Below are 17,532 nucleotides of genomic sequence, written 5' to 3'. Positions count from 1 at the left end.
TCAGTCCCCCTAACAATATATCGACAAGTCTAGGTTTTACCAGCATCACTTATTTGCAGACAGAGGTGTATGCTGCCACCTAGATGGCACTCTAGTATTCGTTAGGACGGGAGAGAAAAATAAGTAGGTTACGAAATCAACACAGTTCAATACTTCACGGGAAAAATGCAAGGCAAGAAGACAAGAACCACAATAGATCATAAAGTTCAGAGGCCAGGCCCTCTCGGAGAGAGGCAAGGCGATATGTCCCAAAAAGTCTCTTTGTGGAAATGCGTTCGAGTCTGTATAGCAATTTGTTATTGGAAGATTGAACCAGTTCAGAACAATACACTAAAGAAAGCTCGGAGGCGACCCAACGGAAAGGCGAGAATTAAGACACCTCACTCGATCCGGCAGAAAGGGAAGCCAGGCGGACACAGTACCTTGTTTGTGGAGAGACAGCTCCGGCGGGGGCAGTTGTTCCTGGTGGTGGATGCACGTCGGGTCTTTGCCAAGAGTAGAGATGATCTCGTCGTCGAAGAAAAGTGAAGTCTGGTGCACCACCAGGGAAGAGACCAGCCGCGGAGTGCTCCGTCACAAGGCACCACCTTTTGGTCGCGGTACAGGGGTAGTGGCTATCCGGTTGCCGAGGTGCTCTGCACGGGCAATTTGACCACTGCGTCCTGAGGCGAAGAAAAAGCAAAGGGGACTGGTTGTTCCCACCAGTCAGGGGAAGAGACTCTCCGGCAGGGAGATCTCCTCTGTCGTTGGGAAGTGGTGAGTCGATTCAGCAGGGCTCCACCGGAGGTGTCGTCGTTGCAGGTCGGCTCAGCTTTACCCTCGTCGGATTCTTAGGTCCTGTGGAGACTTCTGAAGATCCAGTCCCAAAAGCCCTGCTTTTATGCAGAAAACCCCCATTCATTCAGCCTAGCTGTCAATCAACACACGCTAAGTGGTGAGCGGGGAGGCTCACCACTTGGGCCAATCACACCAGAGTGTGACCGGGGTTGGCAAGGCAACTCGGTCCAGGGTGCCTAAACCCCCTCCCACACCCCTGTGGTAACCCAGACAGAATGGCACCACTTTGGAGGGTCTCTGTACAGAAGCCCGCCAAAAGTGGAACAAAGGGCTCGACCTTTGGTTTAGGAGTCACAGAGACGAACACAGACGCCATTTTAAAAACCGAGTTCTGGCAGAAAATACCATCCGATAGACTTATTTAAGATAAGTAGACCGGTGGTACGTTAGAGATTAACGAGGAAAAGTATCAATCTCCAACAATGGGAAGAATCCCATAGGGTTACATTCGGGGACGAATATAACAAGTAGTTTCCACTGCCACCAGCCAAAACTCGACGAGGGGGGACGGGACAGTGCCCCCTTGAATAACAGACCCAGAAGTAATCGAATTACCCCTACTAGTACGTCCACAATAGGATGGTTTGTACTAGTTCTGTTAGTAAATTTAGGTCTAGTAAAGCCAATGGTGACTTTACATGCCCGGGGAGACAGTAGTCAGTCCCCGGGTATGGAGTCTATGAGGGAGGTCCGCTAGGACGCCCCAGTGTTACGGCACGGAGGGTGCGGTGTAACACACATAGCAAAACATATGAGACCCTATGGAGTAAAAGACCCCATAGCCCATAGAACACATTGACATTTAAAGGAATTACACACATTCATGTCCAAGAGTGGGAGAAAAAGATTCTCACTCTTGGCAGGATGGAAAAAAACAAACTCCAGAAATCCAGCAAAGCTGCTGGGGGACTCACTAGGTTAGGAAATCCAGCCTAAACAGAGAATTCTCCCTAACAGGAGAGCCTTCTTCGGAATCTCCTGTACACCAGGATCCCAGGCGACGAAGGACACCCTCCTCTCACAACTTTCCACCAGCAGGCTCAGGGTTCACTGCCCGGGGAACACCAGATATGCCCCTCAGCCAACTAGCCTGAACTTCAATGAGGGGCAGACTCAGAACCCATCATGCGCCCTATCCCACCGAGCCAAGTTCCTGCTACTCTACTGCTCTGAAGAGCTGCCCAGGACTGCATGATGGGCTGATTATCCAGATGGAGAGCCCTAAATTGTGAGGTATGCTATGCTACTATCCTGGCCTGGAGCCGCTTGCGACGAAGCTGGGGATGCTGTGTACCACTAGCAGGACACTCCCCCCAGCGGGTTGCCTCTTTCCGTGTACTTGCCCCCTAAGATGCCCCCTTTTGCGGCCTGGATCTTGTGTCCTGAATCTTCCTTTTTGCAAACATGGTCACTTTTTTTTAAATGTATGCATCCGCCCTGTGGTATAATCAATGTTGATTATATGAAATGCCCTGATATTTCTTTGTCCTGATCAAACCTCTAATGTCTAATGGTTTGAGCCATCTTAACAACAAAAGCGTCCAACATTTCTGTGTCCTGTTCCTGTTGCAGTTATAGCATTTATCATGGTGATGGCTGCCACAATCAAGAAGAGTATTCAAACAATTGCATGGTTTAATTGACAAAATTCATCAGTGTAAAGCAGACTTCAATCCTCAATAACCAATGCTATCATTCTGAACCCCAAAACAATATTGCCTTCTATGCACAGGGTCGCAAAGCCATCACAGGCTTTCTCATGGCATCAGCCCCCTGTAAAGAAAATGCCCACATATTTGTTTTTAAGCATGCTGTACTACATCACAAATAAAATGGTCAGACACTTACCAATGTTTCACCATCCAGCGCAGCTTAGCATGGGCATTAATAACAACATCTCTCTGTAGTTCAAACCTTGCATGAACAATTACAATGACCGAAATGCATCTGGCCAGTCTGTGTCAATAGCCGGTAAAGTCTTTTAAAAAAACCTTCAAAGACTGAGATCCCTAGATAGAGTCTTCCGGGGGTGAAACATTGTCATATCATGCCGAACTCTGTTTAAGGAAAGGGTCACCAGGTCTTCTAATCACATGTACATCCTTACAGCAACACGCTAGGTCTAAAGAATATCACTGTGTTTTTAATTTGCACAGCCCAACTGGTAAACTATAACCCCAAGAATGCATGGGAATGCAAACCTGCAAAAACTATTTACCTCCCCTGCCGCTGCAGTGCTTAAACCCAGTCCTAAAAGAAGTGGTGTAAAACTGAGATAGATTTGGAGATTCCTTGTTACAAAAGTCCAGCTCTTTGTTTTCCATGCTGCCGAGAATATACGCGCAGTGACATAAATGCAACCGTCTTTTTTTCTACATATCAGCCTAATAGACATCATGCTGTTCCACACTTCTATACAGGGTGCTTTAAAATTGTACATTTATTTAAAATAAAAAAACCCTGTTGCAACACTAGCATAGAGTAATGTTGGGAAAGATTTCCATTTATGGCTAATTTTCCCTCCAGTTGTGAACCCCACAACCATTTGCTTTTGTCTGACCATCCTAGCCTGAATTTTACCAGTGGAGCCCAGCCTTCTACTGTACTCCACTGGGCTTTTGCTCATCTTGTTAAGGAGAAACTTACATGCCCTTCAGACTGTCAGACTGTCAGTACTGGGAGACTGTGTTTCCTTTAGTCTTTCACATTTTATCAGTGCACAAGGTACATTCCAGTACAGTGAGCTGGGGTCTCTTTTTCATTTTTAAGTCCCTGGACACCCTTGAAGGATTTTTGGTGAATGTACAAGTGTGTCCAGGACAGAGCTGGTGGCAGCAGTTAATATTAAGGCATTTTTTACGCTTTTCAATGGTCTAAACCGCCTTTACTGTGTTTGGCCCAGGACGGTGGGCAGTGCCTACAATGGCCATGCCCATGCCACAAGGTCCTTTGTTCTGTCCTTTGGCCATTTTGTCCCTTTGCCTTACCCAGGTCGAGCAGACCCAGAAAATCCTTATTTGGTCATGCAGACCCCCATGCAAACCGAAGCTTTCGCGGGCTTCTGCATGCCTTGCGTGTGTGTGCCCAGGATGTGGGCTGCAGCTGTTTAGTTTCAATACACATCCGGGGTGTGCTGGGATGACTGGGCCCACCGTGGTCCATGATTGGTCAATGTCTGGAATGTTTGAATGTGAGCAGATCTCCCGTTGGTTCCTCTTCATTTTGGCACGACGGAGATTCTGGATAAAAGAAGGCACTCTAAACCTATTCCAGGTCAATCTTCTGAGTTCACACCAAACTTAGTAAAGGAGTCTAGTATCCTGAACTGAAGAAACAGATCCGTGGAACTGCTGGTGACCCGCTGGATGGTTTGGATCCCTGACCCCCATCAGAGCCCCTGTTTCTCATCGATCATAGAAGGACTGCAAGGGTGCTCCGAGCCGTTGGAGTAGAAACTTAACAGTAAAGGCTAACAACCTATCTTAAAACATGGAAACTGTCATGCATGCTGGACGCTACGCTCGTAGAACAGCTAGACCGTTCTACTCCAAATGGAGGCTATTCGATACGTTACCGGGAAAACGACGTTTACACTTTTCACGTCGCTAACTTCACGTGACTTTTGCTTCGTCACGTGAACTACGGTATCACGTATTTAAGCAGCGTAGAAACTTCACTCGCTGCTTCTGATCGTCTCTATTGGCGTCGTGTAGCTGAACCTCTGATCTACATCCTGGTATATTCCTACAGCTACTTTTGGGCCTTCGTTAGCGTGTGTTCCGCCACACGCTGATTCCTGGAGCTATCCCTTCGCGTGCTATTCCACACGCGCTCTTCGTCTGCAAGTGCGGCCGGCCCAGGCTGCGTGAATCCTGCCCGCGTGTAAAATCCACACGCGCTCTTTGTCTTCAAGTGCGGCCGGCCCAGGCTGCGTGAATCCTGCCCGCGTGTAAAGTCCACACGCGCTCTTTGTCTTCATACGCGGCTGGCCAAGGCTGCGTAAATCCTGCCCGCGTGTAACATCCACACGCGCTCTTCGTCTTCAAGTGCGGCCGGCCCAGGCTGCGTGAATCCTGCCCGCGTGTAAAGTCCACACGCGCTCTTTGTCTTCATACGCGGCTGGCCAAGGCTGCGTAAATCCTGCCCGCGTGTAACATCCACACGCGCTCTTCGTCTTCAAATGCGGCTGGCCCAGGCTGCGTGAATCTTGCCCGCGTGTAAAATCCACACGCGCTCTTCGTCTTCAAGTGCGGCTGGCCAAGGCTGCGCGAACCCTGCCCGCGTGTAAATCCACACGCGCACGTTGTCTTCACACGCGGCTGGCCCAGGCTGCGCGATTCCTGCCCGCGTGTAAATCCACACGCTCACGTTGTCTTCAAACACTATTTTCTTCTAACTCCTGCATCTGTGGAATTAACAGAAGGATTGATCCCTAAGTGGGAAGGAAGCCTTTCAAGGATTATTGGAAGTGACTTTGAACTGAACTTTGGACGCTATCCTGTGGTGAATTCAACCCGTATCTAGCGTGAGCCTCGTTCCGTCCGGGATAAGTCTCCCTTACTAATTTTCCCTTCCCTGTCGTTTTGTTCTTCATTTCAAATCCATCAAGAGACTTCTGGATTGTTCTACCCAGAGATACAGGTCAGTGTGATCATTCCTGTCATTATCTAACTCATCATACTCAGGTTGGAGCAGTTATTCATGATACTTTAATTTGTCCTAGGCTGGATTACTATACCTTACCCACGCCCTTTCCAGTGATCCATCGCTCTGCCTGTTTTATCAGCCAGAGGGTTGTATCATTTGGAAGGTCTTTGTTGACTTCACGACTATCAAGTCGGGTGAACAGGGATCCGGAAGACCCTACCTCCTGTATCCTTTTGAATATTGTATCCTTTTCGGTTGATACTTTGGTGCATTCTGACAGAAACAATAACAAACATAACTTTGAATGCTTCCAAATCAGAGACACTGAGCATGTTGTGTACCGAGAGAGGCTTATCCGCTCAAGGTACCAAAGGTGAAATGATCCAAAGGATAATGGATTGGCAAGAGGTACAGCTCGATGCCATTACCTCAGATGATAGTGCAGAAGGTGGTGGGGCTGCTCTCACTGACAGTTCTAGCAGAACTGTTGCTGCCATCATGCATGAGGTCCATGAAGAGAGGGATGATGAAGAGTCCCATGTTTTGCCTGTTGGCTCTGATGTTGAAGCCATGCTTGAATTCAAAAAGCAAGAACGGCTGTTTAAGCAGAAGGAGCTTGGGTTCAACACAGCAAAGCTGAGAGTTGAGCAAGCAGAAAAACAAAAGGACAGGGATCACCAGTTGGAACTGGCTAACATTCAGCTACAACGGGATCCTCCAAGGGATCTGGAAATGGGTCCTCCTCTGATCCACAGTTTCCTGAAGATCTGCTCAGTATGCATGATGACATCATGGACTGGTTAACTGCATTTGAGTACGCATGTGAAGTACAAGAGGTTGTGAATGCTGACAATATTGAATGGTTGCTGAGCCGATTACCCCATTCTGGCTGCAGTGCCATTATGGAAATGTCAAAGGCTGACAGAAAAGACTTTGTAAGATTGAAGCAAATTCTCATCTTAATGTTTGAGAAGACTTTTTCTCAATACTTGAAGAGATTTAGAGAGTACAAAAAGAAAGAAGGTAACACTTGGGTGTTTTATGTTACTGATTCCTTAAAAAACTTAACCAGCTGGGTTGTAGGAAATAAGGTCACCACCTTTGAGGGTATATGTTTGAACATATGTTTACATCTTGTTCCCCTGAGCTTAAGCAGCACTTGGCTGATTCTAAGGAGATAGATCATAAGAAGCTGGCCTGTCCAGCAGATTTGTGGATGTCACACAGAGTGTCCCATAAGGACAAGATTGCTCCTGGTAAACAAGAGGAGGGGAAAAAGAACAAAGATAAGGAGGGTGGGGGATCTGATAAAACTTCCTCCCAAAAGGGCCACAAAAAGAAAAATAAGGGAAAGTCCCAAGAGAATGTTCAGGGTAGTGGGAGTTATCATCCGAGACAGAACTCTGGTTATAGTAAGCCTCCCTGTGTCCCAAGACCCAGTGGATCTTGTGTGGCTTGTGGCACAAGTGACCATGTGAAGGGGGACCCCAGATGTAAGGTTAAAACCCGGGGGGTCCACTCTGTGAGTTTGGCCTTCCGCTCCTATGAGGAGGAAGGAATCACAGTGGAATCCTTCTCCTAAGACTCCTTCCACAGTGGGATAGAATCTGAGGTAGTACTAGTTTCCCTGTGTTCATGGGCACCTAAAGTCTCAGAGGCTTATGCTAGCACTCCAGATAACAGCAAGCACGACATTAAAGACAGTGTGATAATCAATGGAGTAGATTCTCCTGCCCTTAGAGATAGTGGGGCCATCAGAACTGTGGTGGATTCCACTTTGGTAAACACGGAGGAGCTTGCCATCGCTCCCCTGGTGCCCACCAAGGTAGCTGATGGTTCCCCTTTCAAGTTCCCAGTAATGCCTGTAAATCTTACTATCATTGGTACAACGGCCATGCACAAGGTCACAAACAAGGGCTGCCTTAGCCAATACAAAGCCCAAGCCAAAGGGGAACTCCAAGGCTAAAGGAGTCAAGAAAGACAAGAGAGGGAAAAGTAAATATTCCCCTTAACTCACCTAGCAAATGAGATGAAGGTAGTTGGCGAAACACCTGAACCTAACGAGGAAGAGTTGTTGCCTGAAATTCTCAATCCACATGACCATCCTGAACTCCAATATTTGTTGGTTGAAGGTGGTCCTGATAGGGCTGAGTTTAGTAAGGGCCAAAGTGAGTGCCCATCTTTGGGAGGCCTTAGGAGACAGGCCTGTTCCCAGCTTGAGGATGCACTTCCTGGGAAGCATAGGATCTATTGGGAAGGTAGGCTCCTGTGCAGTAAGCCCAGAGAGTCTACAGAAGGAGACCATAGGACGTTGGTGGTTCTGCTTCATGTAAGACCCTTCCTCTTGTAGCTGACGCATGAAGTCCCCCTTGCTGGTCACCTTGGCATCAAGAGAACCAAGCAAAGGTTAGCCATGCACTTATACTGGCCCAATAATGGGGGACCAGGTAGAAATCCAATGCAGGAGTAGTGCCACATGCCAGTTATCTGGGAAAAGTGGCACAACAATCCAGGCTCCATTGGTACCACTCACAGTTGTGGGGGTACCATTTGAGAGGGTAGGGATTGACATTGTTAGTCCCCTTGAACCTCAGACATCCTCAGGCAATAGTTTTATCATGGTGCTGGTTGACCATGCCACCAGATACCCTGAGGCCATCCCATCAAAGACAGTAACTGCCAGGTCAGTTGCTAAAGCTTTGCTTGGCATATTCACAACTAGGGTTGGCTTCCCTAAAGAAGTTGTGTCTGATAGGTGCAGCAACTTTATGACCAGGTACGTGCAAGCCATGTGTAAGAAGTGTGGGGTCACTTATACGTTTTCCTCAGCATACCATCCACAAACCAATGGCTTAGTTGGGAGGTTCAGTAGAACCCTCAGAAGCATGATTGGGGCTCTGGAAGAGCCTCAGAGGAGAACATGGGATCTCCTTCTTCCATGCTCACATTTTAACTATAGATAAGTACCTCAAGAGAGGGTTGGCTTCAGCCCCTTTGAGCTTCTTTTTGGTCACCCTGTTAGGGGCCACTTGGCTATAGTCAAGGAGGGGAGGGGATGCCTACTCCCCCTATCACTACCGACTATGTGCTAGGATTGAGGAAGAGAATGGGCATCCTGATGTCTCAGGCCAGTGATAGGTTGAAGTCTGGGCAAGCTCTGGTGAAACACTGGTATGACCAGAAGGCTTCCTTTGTCAACTTTACAACCATGCCAGCAAGTCCTGCTCACGATCCCTATAAGGCCTAGAGCTTTACAGGATAAATGGTCAGGCCCTTACTCAATAGTGGAGCCACTGGGTGAGGTGAACTATTTAGTGGAGCTTGGAAGGGCTGGACAGGCTCCAAAAGTGTTCCATGTGAATAGGCTGAAGGCTTTCATCGCTAGGGTTCAAATTGCTGCACTGCTCTTGGCTTCAGATATACAAGAGGAGGAATCAGAAACTCTTCCTGACTTGTTCCAAGGCAGTCCTTCAGACAGTTCCACTCAGGGTATCAAAGTGGCCCATCACCTGACTTCTGTTCAACACAATGAGGTGAGAAGTTTGCTGAGGCAATTCTCCCCCTTGTTTTCCCTAACTCCTGGTTTGTGTAAGAGGATTCAATTCAACACTACAGCTAAGTCAACGCCTAGTCTATAATACTGAATGAAAACCCTTATTGATATATCTTTATGTCCAGTTCATGCGTTCTGGATGACTACCCCTATATAACACCCCTCTCTTTGAATCCCCCTGACCCCACTGAGCCAAGAAGTAGTTCTGTTTTGCAAGTTAAAAGGTTTATTTGATAATTTAAACAATAGATATATATATGTCACACCTTATAATAAATTAATAATTGAATATCACACTTAATCTGATATGATAAAGATTAACAACGGAGAATCTGGCACTAACACGCTTCTCTATAATCAATAAGGAGTTGACATGAAATGGATAAGATAGCACACTGGTAAATAGGAACAAAAGAAGAATAATGTGATAGAGAATGCTTTATAGAGTTCAAATAGATGGAATGTTGAATGAATGAAATGCAGTATAGAAAATACTCACTATGATTTCAACAAAACAATGTAATCACTCTTCTCTGGCAATCCCCTCCCCCCCTTGATGCAATGCAAGGAAATGGAAGGAAGCACACAGTTCTCAGAAATGCAATCAACTGTAATTCAGTTCACCCCAGCAAGCTTAGACTACAGAAGTTTGAAAACACAGGCAAAATGCTTTGATATGGGCTAGCAATGGAGTGAAAATATGTTAAAATGCTTTTAATTCATTCTAGGAGGTTCAGGGTGAGTGAAATCAAGTTAATATTAGCTCAGGCTCACTCTTGCAATGATTCAGGGATAGTTTTTATGAGGCAAACGATTTTCTGGCAAATGGAAGGCAAGCAGCAGCTGATTTTACATGTGGAGAAATTTGCAAATCGCGGTAAAATTCGCGGATGCGTGTTCCGCGATTGCGGTAAAACTATAGGGGGTAGGAATGCGGTTCTAGGTTCGTAGGAAAGCCACGATTCTAACCTTTCAGATGGAAGTTATTGCAAGTCTCTAGCACAAACGGTTGCGGAGATATGAGTGATTAAATAACGGTCGTTTTTCAGATTTGAAATTTTAAAAGCTCAAAATGACAAGTGACAGATTTTGCAGCTAGAATGACAGGTGACAGATTTGGAGCTATCAGGCAGTTCTACTTAGGTTAAATAGATTGAATTAGATGAATTTAAAGTAGGAGATTGGTTCTGCACAGTTTTCTAGGTACTCACACTATATTCTTGAGTGAAATGGGCCTCGCCATGGATCTGGTCAGGTTTTAAACTCGCCTCTGGTCTCTGCACTTCACAGTGATCTGGGTCAGCTCTCTCTGGTTCTCTGGTCTGGGTCTCTAGTTCTGGATAGATTGAAGTCTCTAGTTTGGCTCTCTGGAGGTTTGATGGAGGTAAAGTATGGATTTTTCCGGCAGAGCTTCCAGCGGCAGATGGAATTGAAGGTCCCTATCTGTCCTGTCTGTCTGCTTTTATGTGTTTTGAGAGTGGGTGGGTATGTTGGTCATAACTAAACTTGCCCCTCTCACTTGTCATTGGTCAAATTTCCATTCCTCACTTGATTGGCGAAGCTAAGTTGTGTCAGAGTGATGTCATTTTATGGCTTGCAGATAGGACACTCCTCTGTCAGATTGCACACATTCTATATTTGATAACAAAAGACATATTTCACAGTTACACAGTTGCTTGAAATTACATATACATGGTGTGGCTGAATTTAGCCATGTCTCTGTCCAAATCTGTTGTTTCTAAGAGCTTGCATTCAGAAATGGCACATAATTGACTTTTTAACTGATTTTTCAATTTCTGACATTGACCCAACTTTACATACATGTGCGCAGGGAGTATGGACATTAACTGATGAAGTTTCAGATTTTTAACATGCATACATTTAGAGTAATATCCACTTTTCCGCTGACACCCCCCTGAACATACCACCGGTTCTAAAAACCTCTTAAACTGTGGGCAGAAAAATCACAAGAATTATGGTATCATTTATAAAATTTTCACATGTCCGCTCTATGAATGATCCATCTTTTTAAAGTTATGTTCTGGCTCCAAAGGGGTGTGGTTTACCCTCAGCACAAGGTTGAATTTCTGGTTTTTCCAGTTCTGCCAAGCCAGCTTGCTCTCACAGGCAGTGCCCCTCCCCTTTCCTCAGGAGGAAGCCACTTTTTACGACCATTTACGACTCCTGCCAATAAAACCTTTGCCTGAGCCAGGACAGGGCTTTGTTCAATTTCCTGCAGAGCACAGGTAATTCAATTATCAGATAGATGGTATATTCTTAGTGTGGCCAGCAAAAAGGCAGATAGTCCTGGGAACACAGCTGTGACTCAAGTTTCACTCCTGATGGGGGTAGTTGTCAAGCAAAATCAAGTTCCTTAAGCCAGACTTTCAGCTAACTGTCATGTTTTTTGTTGCTTTTTAAATTAGCTTGCAATTTTACACATGCAGCTAGAATGCTGATTCTAAGTGCAAAACTATGACATTTCAACAGTTACAAAGGCATGTGACACCAAACATAGGTCACTCATTTAATCTAAACATTTTCGATTTTAGTGTCTTTAAATCCAGTGCAACTTAAACTGCTGACTCCATAGCTCAGCCAGTTTTGTTATAAGCATTGTTCTGGGCTCTTCATTTCCCAGATTTTGTAGGCACACAAAACTCCATTCTGCCAAATGTCTGCTGGTGTTCAGTGAATATTTTGCACATATTGTAATGTTTGAAAATAGGCATTTTGAGCCTGCCTTCAGAGAAACACAGGGTGGTTTTAAAATGCCGGCTTTTGGATAGTGGTGAGTACTGGTACTGCACCCATTTTTGGGATTTAACAAATGAATTCCCCACAATTCTAAATTGCATTTGGCAATCAGCATTGCCATTCCCAATGGTTTCAGACTACTGTGCGGGTAGTCCAATGGTGGTTTTAAAGCGCTTTGAAGCTAACCGGCGCTACTGTTTTTCCTTTGGCAACCCATTTCCCTCATGGCAACCCGGCCTTTCATTCTCGCACTGGTGGGTGGCAAGTGAGGCAACCATTTTGGTGGGCGCACAAACTGCGCAGCTTTCCTGGATTTCGGCGCACATGTGGGTTTTCCGCCATCTTGAATTTTCTAAGCCCACAGCACCAAATGTTGCAGCATGATTACTTGCACGTGGGTCAAGACACCCAACATTTGACAACTTGGTACAAACATGACATTGACACAGGAGATAGTTTACCTACTAAAAGTAGGGGATATGGGATGTCATATAAGGTGAGATCCTACATCAAGGCAGAGGTCAACAAGATGTTGGATCTTGGGGTGATTGAGCCCTCCAGTAGTCCTTGGTCCAGCCCTGTGGTCTGGCACTAAAGGCAGGTACCTCAGAGCTGAGGTTCTAAGCGTACGACAGAGCTCTGAATGCTGTCACCAAGACGGATGCACACCCCTTGCTTAGAACTGGTGGATACCTTAGGTGCCTCCAAGTACCTCAACACATTTGACCTCACTGCATGGTATTGGCAAATAGCCCTAGCAGAACATGCCAAAGAGAAGACAGCATTCTCAACTCCAGAAGGACTTTGCCAGTTCAGGGTAAAGCCATTTGGGTTGAAGAATGCACCTGCCACTATTCAGAGTCTTGTGAATCATGTCCTTAATGGGTTGGATGAATTATGTCTTGCATATCTGGATGATATAGCAGTTTTCACTGCCACCTGGGAGGATAATGTGAAACACCTCAGAATTGTGGTGAAGGCCCACTTGACCATAAAGGCCGGTAAGTGCCAGATTGGTCAAGATTCAGTGGTCTACTTTGGGCATGAAGTAGGTGGGGGGAGGACACAGCCTCTACCCAGTAAAGTACAAGCAGTACAAGCTGGCCTACCCCCACCACTCAAACTCAAGTGAGAGTCTTTTCAGGTCTCACTGGATATTACAGGAACTGTATGGCAGACTATGGCACCATAGCTTCCCCTCTGACTGCTCTCACAACTCCAAAGAAACTCAAGAATTTGTCTTGGTCTGAGGATTGTGGGAAGGCCTTCCATGGATTAAAATACTCCTTGTGCCAGGCCCTTGACTACAAAATACCTTTTAGTGTGCAGACAGATGCCCCTGACACTGGGATAGGTGCTGTACTATCACAGGTAGATGGGAAAGGCAGAGGACACCCTACGGGATTCATCAATCGCCAGCTTAAGGACAGAGAGCTGAGATGGTTCACAGTAGAGAAATAATGTTCCTATGTTGTGTGGGTCCTAAGGAAGCTGAGGCCCTATCTCTATTAGACACACTTAACTGTGCAAACTGACAATAAGTCCTTACAGTGGCTCATGAACATGAAGGGAGAGAATACAAAGTTGCTCAGGTGGTCCATAAGCCTGCAAGGGTTTGACTTCACCATTGAGCATGGGCCAGGTGTCCAACACAGCACTGCTAATGGGTTGTCCAGAATGTTTAACCAAACTAAACAAGAAGCTCATCCAGGGGTGGATTAGTTCCCTCTGTTCTTGGTCTGGGAGGGGCGAGTGTTAGGAAAGATTTCCATTTATGGGTAATTTTCCCTATGAAATCCAAGGTCTGAGGTGGCCATGCTGGCATTTATTTATACTCTATTTGAAATATATATCAAAGTTTGATGTTACTAGGTGATGTGGCGAACTCAACTGTCTAGGGTTATTTTTAGATGCTGTCAAATGTCTGGAGTGTCATGACATCATCTATACTATAAATAGAATTGATATCCAGTTAATATAACATTTATATAAAATGTATATACTAATGATATCCAACATTTTGGGGGTGAGGACATTTTCTAGGGGTCATTAAATTAATATAAACAATGATATTGAAATGTATATAAAAATGTATATTCAAATGATATATTAAAATGTTATATTAAAAATATATCCCAATGTTATATTAAAATGTATATAAAATACATATACAAATGTACATTTTGATATTAAAATGTATATACATTTGACATAAAATGATATAAAAAATGTTAGGGGTCAATAAAAAATGGTGGGGTTCAATAAATTGATGATATCAAAGGGGTGGGTCTCAGGAAAAGGGGCGGGCTAAAACTGGAAAAGAGGGCAGGCCACCTATCAAAATTTAACATGTAAAGAAAGGGAGCTCCCTAGTACTACTGGCATTAAAACTGTTTGTAGGTTTGGCTGGTTCATTTCCCTGACTGAATCCATGCATACTTACCTTTTAGCCTCCTGGGCAGGGGCGTTGCTAGGGGGGGGCTAAGGGGGCTATAGCCCCTGATCTTTTGGTTGTAGCCCCGGATAGAATCTCAGGAGCTACAACCAAAAGGCTAGCTAGCCCCCAGTCCCAACAGTTCCAACATCAGCTTAGCCCCGGGTCTTTTCCAGACCTAGCAACTCCCCTGCTCCTGGGAAATGTTGTCTGAGAAGGAGGCTGGTGGGTTGTCTGTGTGAGACTGTTTAGGCAGTGACAAGTGTGGTGGGAGACCAATGTGTGCATAGTGTGCTTAGTGGGGGGCCTATGAGTCTAGAGAAGATGGCATACAACTGGTATTACATGAGCAGCACTCGGACGGGTGTTTGCGTAAATGCTTTTGCATGTGTAGCATTGTCATGCCAACTTTTTGATTGTTCTTAGTGTGCAGATTCAGGGCGCCCACCATGTCTCTGAGTTGGAATGTGGCCGCAGAGCCAGATAGAGTGACTGGACGTCTTTGAATGCCTGGTGTCTCGGCAAATGGTAGCTGGGCTGTCTCTGCGATAGCGCCACTGCTGACTGACATTGTGAACGCTCGGCATGTTTATCTGGCCTGCTGCGGCAGATGGGGACCTCTATATGTGCCTGGGGTGATAGTAGTCATGTGCACGCTGCCTGTGAAAAAGAACAGTCTCTGCAAAAGCGATGTGTCTTCTATCAAAACTCTCTGGACCTGATTCAGAGAAACGTTCTGTAATGGCGCACTCCCATTGTGTCTCCTGGAAACTCTGTCCACACGTGCTGTCGCTTTGTTGGCATGCGTCAACCTATGGACAATAGTGCTGCAGGGTTATTGTGTTGCCTTTCTTGTGCTTGCCTCTAGCTATGGTCCTCTGGATGAGATTTTATGAATCTAATGAATCTAATGGATTAATAGTTTGTCTGAAATGGTAAACGCTCATATAATTTTATAGCACAGTGTGGGTTTTGCTACATCAATCCAGTGCTTAATGACTTTTCCTAAATACAGATAATTGAGCAGGCACAGTATAGACTTTTGTGTATATTGACAATTCGGAAGAAACAGTATCCTTTGCACTTCTATTTATAGTGGCAGGTTCAGCCGTGCAGCATAATTGCCCCTAAAGGCTTGTTAACTGGTCGCATTTATTGAGAATGCAGAACACATGGGTAGGCATGACTATTGCACAAGCTCGATTTCAGTCCTTTGAAGTGAATCAATCTCAATGCTTATAATTGTGCATTGGCATTTGTCATTGCAGAATGTTTGACATATGCATTTAATCTGTTTAGTTGTTTGCTATTCCTCAAATGTTTCTTTGCATTAGTTATGATATATGCATTTCATCCCTTTTAGTTTGTGCTATTCCTCAATCCTCATACTGTGTATAGCACGTTTATTTCGGGAATACAAAAGTACCCGTAAAAACAATTGACAACATAATCACACATAACACAATAAAAGAATAAATAGCATTCCACACTCATAAAAACAATGCAATATTTAAAAATACAAAAACCTTCTGTTCAGACAATTTTCTTTAAAAATGATTAAAAAAAACAACCCACACAGATTGAGTTCACCCATGACAAGTTGCACGGTGCGGGTTCGCCATCCCATCCTGCTGACCCTCCTGGCCCACATTGGAAAATATGGTCAGGTGTTGGCCTGGTTCTCCTCGTTCCTGGCTGATAGAACTAAATCCTTTTTCCGTCCTTTTTCCTCTGGTTCCTGCCACCTTAGCTGCAGGGTGCCGCAGGGCTCTGGCTTGTCTCCCATTCTTTTTAACATTTACATTTGGCCATTAGTGTGTCTCATCCGCTCCTTTCGTTTTACTCTTATACTGACGACACTCAGTTCCTGAACCGTTTAGATCTTCATCGGGCCGAGATGTCGTTGTGCCTTCACCAGTGCCTGACGGCCATGGGAGATTGCATGAAACACAATTGGCTGAAGTTGAATGGAGACAAGACTGAGGTGCTGGCAGTATGCCCCCACACCTCGATCCTTCACTCTGGGTGTCCTCCTTCTGGCCTTCAGCTCTTGGTCCCCTTCCCATACCGGGGGCTAAGGTGAAGAACCTAGGAGAGGTCCTGTCTGCCTCTTTCTCTATGGATGTCCAAGTATCAGTGGTGTGTCAAACTGGCCATTTCCATCTCAAAATATTGAAAAAGGTGCTTGCAATGTTACCAGCCACCCTGCGTCCGCCGGTGGTTGCGGCCATGGTGCTGAGCCGATTGGACTATTGCAATTCCCTTTATCTGGCTCAGCCTAAGGGTATAGTCCAACGGCTTTAATGCCTGCAAAATCTTGCTGCACGGGTGGCAATGGGGTCACCTTGTGGGGCCTATATTTCACCAGCTTTACGCTCTTTGCACTGGCTGCAGGTGGCTCAGCGTATTAGGTTTAAGGCGCTTTGCATTGTTCATCAGGCACTGCATGATCAGGGGGCAGAATACCTCCAAACTAAATGTACCCACTACCTGCGAAAGCGTTCTTTGTGATCAGTTTTGACAGGCTTGCTATTTGTGCCTTCTTTCTGCCGTTCCCGTATTGGTGGTCGGGCCTTTTCTTTTTGGTGGCCGCTGCACAATTATGGAATGACCTACAGTTGGCAATAAAAAAACTGCCAAATCACCTGGCATTCAGAAAGGATTTAAACCATATCTATGTTCTAGATGACTGCTGTTGATGGGCCGATGGTTCACTGTCCTTCCTCTCTAGCGCCATGATACCCACGTGCGGCCACGTGCTTCATAAATTCCTATAACATAACATAACATAACATAACTGTAGGAATTCCTGACCCCGCAAGAGTAGTTTTAGCGTGCAATCTCTAATTAAAGAAACAGCTGGACAAAATAGTAAAAAATGGGCCAAGTCTTCCTTGGGTGTGTCACAGAAAATATACGATTGATTTTCATTGCCATTGGACCAGGTTTCCACCACTGCTCTTAGGTAGATACATTTGAATCGTGCTCTGGTATTGACAACACGCTGAGAAGGGTTCTGTGCCCATCACAAACATTTCTGCAGGCCTGGGCTCGCGATGATCGCATGTTTCCTATTTGCAGGCTTTTGTATCTCAAATGACTCCCTGTTATCCAAAATATGCTGGAACACCCTTACTTTTATAGCTCTCCGAACCTTGTGTGGCATAACATCGCACATGTGAACATTTCGAGCCAGTTCTTCTTCTGACAATATTGCCTGTACATACCTGAGCCAGGTAATCTTCAGGTAGGGGTCCCTAGGAACCAAGTTATGTTATGTTATGTTATTTTGCATTTATATAGC

The sequence above is a fragment of the Ambystoma mexicanum genome, chromosome 2p, assembly GCF_040938575.1.
Source record: "Ambystoma mexicanum isolate Mex_15411 chromosome 2p, UKY_AmexF1_1, whole genome shotgun sequence".
NCBI classification, from domain to species: Eukaryota; Metazoa; Chordata; class Amphibia; order Caudata; family Ambystomatidae; genus Ambystoma; species Ambystoma mexicanum.
The sequence above is the reverse complement of the archived record's forward strand: the minus strand, read 5'-3'. Positions refer to the sequence as shown.